We start from the raw sequence: 6,000 nt of genomic DNA, 5'->3' as shown, positions 1-6,000 counted from the left end.
TGTTGCTTCCAAACTTCAATGGATTCAGATCAGGTTGCAGGTGACAGAATATTTATTTTATGATGGGCCTCTTATTCTCATGGTCTTTAGACTGGAGCCATGGGTCAGGTGGTTAGAGAATAAACTTTGTCCACAAGTAGCCACTTTGGAAAAACGTGCTGTCTCAATAGGTGAAGACCGCAGTAAATTGCTGCAAGATATGGAGTCAAGCCTCTACTCCAATACTGCTCATTGAGTCATAAAGTCATTGAGTGATACAGCATGGAAACAGGCCCTTCAGCCCATCAAATTCATGCTGACTATCAGCCACCTATTTGCACTAATCCTATAATAATCCCTTTTTTTTAAAATCTCTCCCCACATTCTCATCAGCTTCCCCCTGGAGTCTACCCTCCACCTTCACACTTGGGGCAATTTACAGTGGCCAATTAACCTACCAACCCCCATATTTTTGGGATGTGGGTGGAAACCAGAGCACCTATAAGAAACCCATGCGGTCACAGGGAGAACATGCAAGCAGAGAGTGCCCAAGATCAGGATTAGACCCAGGTCTCTGGTGCTGTGAAGCAGCAGTTCTTCTTGCTGTGTCACTGTGCTGGACATTGATCACCAAGGTTTTCAAGGTATGGTCACAGATGAACTGAATCTTCGGGGAGTTGAATCCCTTGCAGGAAACATCTCAAGATTCTTGGTATTCTTAAAACAAAGTGAGTGGGGTTAGGAGGCCTGTAATCCAGGCCAATACATGAGATCTTGCTGCTTTCCATTCTTTATCAAGGGAGACTTTAAAGATGAATACAACCAGCAGCTGATACTCTTGTGTTTGCCTTCAAAACCATTGAAAAATGGGTGTACCATACAGAACATCTATTTGAAATGTCTGCGTGAGAGTTTAAAGATTAGTCATTGATGGTGGATTAGAAAAGTTGAAAGAAAGGTACATCAGGCAACACCAGGCTATGGGTAGCAGTTGAAGCAAAGTAAGCCTGTAATCTTTGTTGCCCACAGTACCTCTCATTGGATTTAGATACTATTCTATTAATGCCAAACATGAATGGGTGACTTTCAGAATACAGAGGAACTATTTTGCAAAAGAAAAATAAATACATTCCCAGTGTTAATGAAGCTGGTATAATAAGGTTAAGCACTGATATTAGTTCAAGGATTAAATCTTTCACAGGCAGGGATGTAAAATGCTGGATTGTTTTTACAAGGAAATGGGTTTTTGAAAGAGAACAGTTATATTCACACAAATGCCAAACAATATATATTTATAGAATGTCACATGAGCAAATGCAGACAAATGTTGGAGTCCAGTTATAAGATAAGATACTGTATCTTTATTAGTCACATGTACATCGAAACACCTAGTGAAATGCATCTTTTTGCATATAGTGTTCTGGGGGGCAGCCTGCAAGTGTCACCATACTTCCAGCGCCAACATAGTGTGCCCACAACTTCCTAACCTGTACGTCTTTGGAATGTGGGAGGAAACCAGATCACCTGGAGGAAACCCACACAAACACAGTGAGAACGTACAAACTCCTTAAAGACAGCAGCCGGAATTGAACACAGATCCCTGGTGCTGTAATAGCATTACACTAACTGCTACGCTACCCTTATGAGAAGATATTGGGTGAGATGAATGAAAACTTGGCTAAAGTTACTTTAATAAGAGACTTACAAGAAAACAGAGATGATGAGCTAAGGGAGTGAATATCAGGGTTTCAAAGAACCTAAAACAATGCAGATGCTGGAAATTTGAAATAAAAACAGAAAATGCTGGGAACATTCAGCAGGTCAGGCAACACCTCTGGAAATATAAACAAAGTTAATGCTTCAGTCAGAAGACCCTTCCTCAGTTCGTCAGTGAGGAAATATGAATGATGGGATTCCTCCGAGAGCCAGCATGGACTTGATGGGCCAAATGACTTCCTCTATGTCACTGGAAAATACGAGAAATGCATTAGCTCTGTTGCTCTTACCACAGGTGCTGTCTGACCTATTCAATGTTTCCAGCTGGAGACAATGATATTCCAGTGAACAAAGACTTAAAAGTTACATAACACTGTCTTTGACTGGGGTTATTTTATGCACTATTATAATGTACATCTGTGAAAGAGAACTGTCTATGGGCACACATGGCCAAGTGCAGGCAAATGGGACTAGCTTAGATGGGCATCATGATTGGCACAGACAAGTTAGTCCAAAGGGCTTGTTTCCATGCTGTATTACTCTACGACTCTAAATGAAGCAGATGACAATGACAATGTGTTGTACATATAAATGCCTAGCCACCACAGGAAAAACAACACAGCCTGATGGTAATATCTTTACGCTGCTTCGTGTCAAAGCGTAGAAAAGAGAAAATGGGAGCAGGAATAGGCTATTCAACCCTCCAAGCCTGCTCTGCCATTTAATATGCTTGGGGCAAGTCAGCCAACTTCCTATTTTAGCTTTCTCCCCATTTCTCTTGATCCTAAATAATCTAACTCCTTCTTGAATATATTTAATAATGGCCTTCTTTTGTAGAGAATTCCATGGGCTCACTATTCTCAGGTAGAAGAAACTTCTCATTAAAAGTCTTAAATAGTTAAACCTTGGGCTGTGTCGCTGATCCTGGACTGCCCTGCCATTAGGAGCATCCTTCCTGCATCTAATCTGTCCAATCATGCTAACATTTTGTAGGTATTGATTGGGTCTCCTCTTATTCTTCTAAATTCTTGTGAATATAAGTCTGATTGACCCAACCCCACTTCATACATCAGTTCTGCCATTCCAGGAATCATTTGTAGTAATTTATGTGATAGTGTGTTTATTATCAGCACTGCTTTTTATATGCCTTCCAAATTTCCCTGTTCCCTTAAGACACTGAAGCCTCTCTTCCTTTCAGTTATACTGTCTTAACCCAAATTTTTTTTAACCATTTTTAGTGAGTTTTGATACTGACATATATAAAACTCTAGGCGCAGAGTGTTCAACCTCTTTGTTACAGTTAAAAAAAAAGATTAAGAAGATGGCAGAAATCCAGCAGAGAAAAGTTAAATGGACCTTCAGAGTTCTAACTCCTCAAAGCAGTTAACCAGAGGACTTCCCTGCATCAATTACACGCAGGCATAAGTCTGTACCAATGTATTGGTGATGTAAAAGCAGAAAACTCACCTCATTGGATAACTATGTAAAACAGGCATTACATACATAAAAAGGGACCTACAGACCTTTTCAGGCTAAGACTACAAATTGGTTAGGGATAAATGTGACAGGCTATTGTTCCCTTGCCAGTAGCATTTAATAAAGGGTAGGCATTAAATAAATGATTCTAGACAATGTTTTTGTGGACCCAGGAAGAGAAACAGATCTTCTCGGGGCTCTGTACACACACTGGACTGTTACTGCTTGCTCAGGGTTCAATCCCTTATCCTATTCTCCCTTACCTTCCTCATTCATTCCTGAGGGCCACTGGCAGCAAGAAAGTTGCTTGTGGAGATTTAGAGTCTCTGCACCCATTTGCCAACTGCCTGAATGAATTTCTAGGCTGCGAGGGTTTTGCAAAGGACTGGGCCATAAATCATGATGGTGCCATGCAAATACTTCCTGCTGAAGTCATTTTTTCAATCGTTTCCTTGTCAAATGGTTTCAGTACTTGATGAGTTAAGCTGGCAAAATCATCATAATTTGGAAAATATCCATGAAAAGATCATTTTCACAGCGAGCATGTGCAATGTTCAATCAGCCACCTTGTGGGAGAACAATTAAATAGGAAAAAGAATGTAGGGATTTTAATTACCATACAAATTAGAAAAAATTAGGCAGCCGTATTTCATGCCTTAATTTGGCTTTGGGGGCTGCTGGGCAAGGTTTATGGTAAATCTTTGATTAATTGAGACACAGCAGGAAGGTATTTGAAAAGAAAAGCACGTTTTAAATTACACTTCAGAGCAATTTTGTCCTTCAGCCAGTAAAAGTGTGGCCCAAGCTCATGGAAACACTTTGTGAGTTAATGCTCAGAGATGATCACTTATTTGAATAAATAAGATATATCAAAATTTAAAGCACCACTTTTTCTCATTGTGCAATTTTTCTCATTTAAGGCATACTTTTTATTAAATATATGTATTAATATGACTTACTAATTGCATCAACTTCAAAGTTAAATAACCCCTGATAATTCAAATAAGTATTCACTCAGTGGCATTTGTTTTTGTCCAAGTATAGTTTGACAAGTAGTAACAGCTTACCAGGAACTCACTAATATTGACATTGATCTTACACGTGCCCTGGAAACAGGTCATTCTATTCTGACGATACCTGCACACAATCCTGTCATCAAATGTCTTTCACTGCACTGCACAAGCTCAGTCAAGAGTGGGAATTCTGGTCAAATAGTACCTTCCCCTGAGCCCAACTGATGATATATTTGGCTAAAGTAGCTAGCTCAGCCCAACCCCGGGATCAGATATGGGATCTTTCTGGTGTGATAGCTCATTATTGTCAAAATCCAATGATCAAAATTATTAACGCCATAAGATGGAGTCATAGAAAGATACAGCACAGAAACGTACCCTTCAACTCAGAGTCTGTACCAGCCATCTTCACTAATCGCACATAAATACCATTTTATTCTCTCAACAACTCCACCCAGGTTCTACTGCTCATCTACATACCTTGGAATTTACAGAGGCTAATTAATCTACCAAACCGTATGTCTTTGGGAAGTGGAAGGGAACCGGAGCACCTGCTGGAAACCCACATGGTCACAGGGGAATGTGCAAACTCCAGAACTCTGAGGCAGCAGCTCTGCTAGCTGCCCACATCCACACTTTCTGTTGTCCAATTACAAGTTGGGACACTGACCTATGACAAGTCCCCTGTTGCCTTGCGGCACTCTTGCCTTACCTCCTGAGTTCAAGCTTACAAGAGAATGGGCCTTACACAAATGGATATCATAATCACATTGATGTGTTTGCCTTTATATCATAAAATAGGGAATTTTCTTTACCAATAACAGACAAGATCATGCTGAATACCTCAACTCAATGAGGTAACAAATGAGTTTTTGCCGCCAAAAGCATCAGCGCAATTAAATATTTAACTTTATATTACTTTGCTTTATTAGACATAGCGTAAATCAAAACTACCTTCAGAACAAAACCTGTAAACAGCAAAGCTGTTCCTCGCTTGAGATGAAACCAACTTTACTTGTTGCAATTAGCACACCAAACATTTTGCCAGGGTTGCAATGTACCTTAGACTTTACTTTGCAGATCTGCATCCACGTTGTCTGGAAAGGGGTCATTGCTGCTGACCCATTCTCCTTCACTGTTGACGTTTCTCTGCTTATTTCCTTTCATTGTTATCTAAGAGGATATGCCATCATGGTAAATCTTAGGAAGGACATAAATGTGCAACTGTTGTATCCAGCAAGGAAATTCCAAAAGTTCTGTGCCAATCTGCCCAACTATGCAAAAATCTATCTGTGTCTTACATATATTTAATGAGGTAGACCCTATTGCTTCCCTGGGCAGAGAATTTAACGGATTCACTATTCTCTGGGAAAAGCAGTTTCTCCTCATCTCCGTCCTACATCTATTCGCCTGAATCTTGAGGCTATGTCCCGTAGTTCTGGTCTCACCTAACAGTGGAAACAACCTTCCTGCCTCGATCTTGTCTATCCCTTTCATAATTTTATATGTTTCTACGAGATCCCCTCTCATTGTTCTGAATTCCAGTGAGTATAGTTATGCGACTCAATCTCTCCTCATAGGCTAATGCCCTCATCTCCGCAATCAACCTGGTGAACCTCCTCTGCACCGCCTCCAAAGCCAGTATATCTTTCCTCAAGTGAGGAGACCAGAACTGCACGCAATACTCGAAGTGCGGCCTCACCAGTACCCTGTACAGTTGCAGCATAACCTCCCTGCTCCTAAATTCAATCCCTCAAGCAACGAAGGCCAACGTTCCATTTGCCTTCTTGATAACCTGTTGCACCTGTAAACCAAC

Source organism: Pristis pectinata, chromosome 6 (assembly GCF_009764475.1).
Source record: "Pristis pectinata isolate sPriPec2 chromosome 6, sPriPec2.1.pri, whole genome shotgun sequence".
Lineage (NCBI taxonomy): Eukaryota > Metazoa > Chordata > Chondrichthyes > Rhinopristiformes > Pristidae > Pristis > Pristis pectinata.
This window is presented reverse-complemented; position numbering follows the sequence as displayed.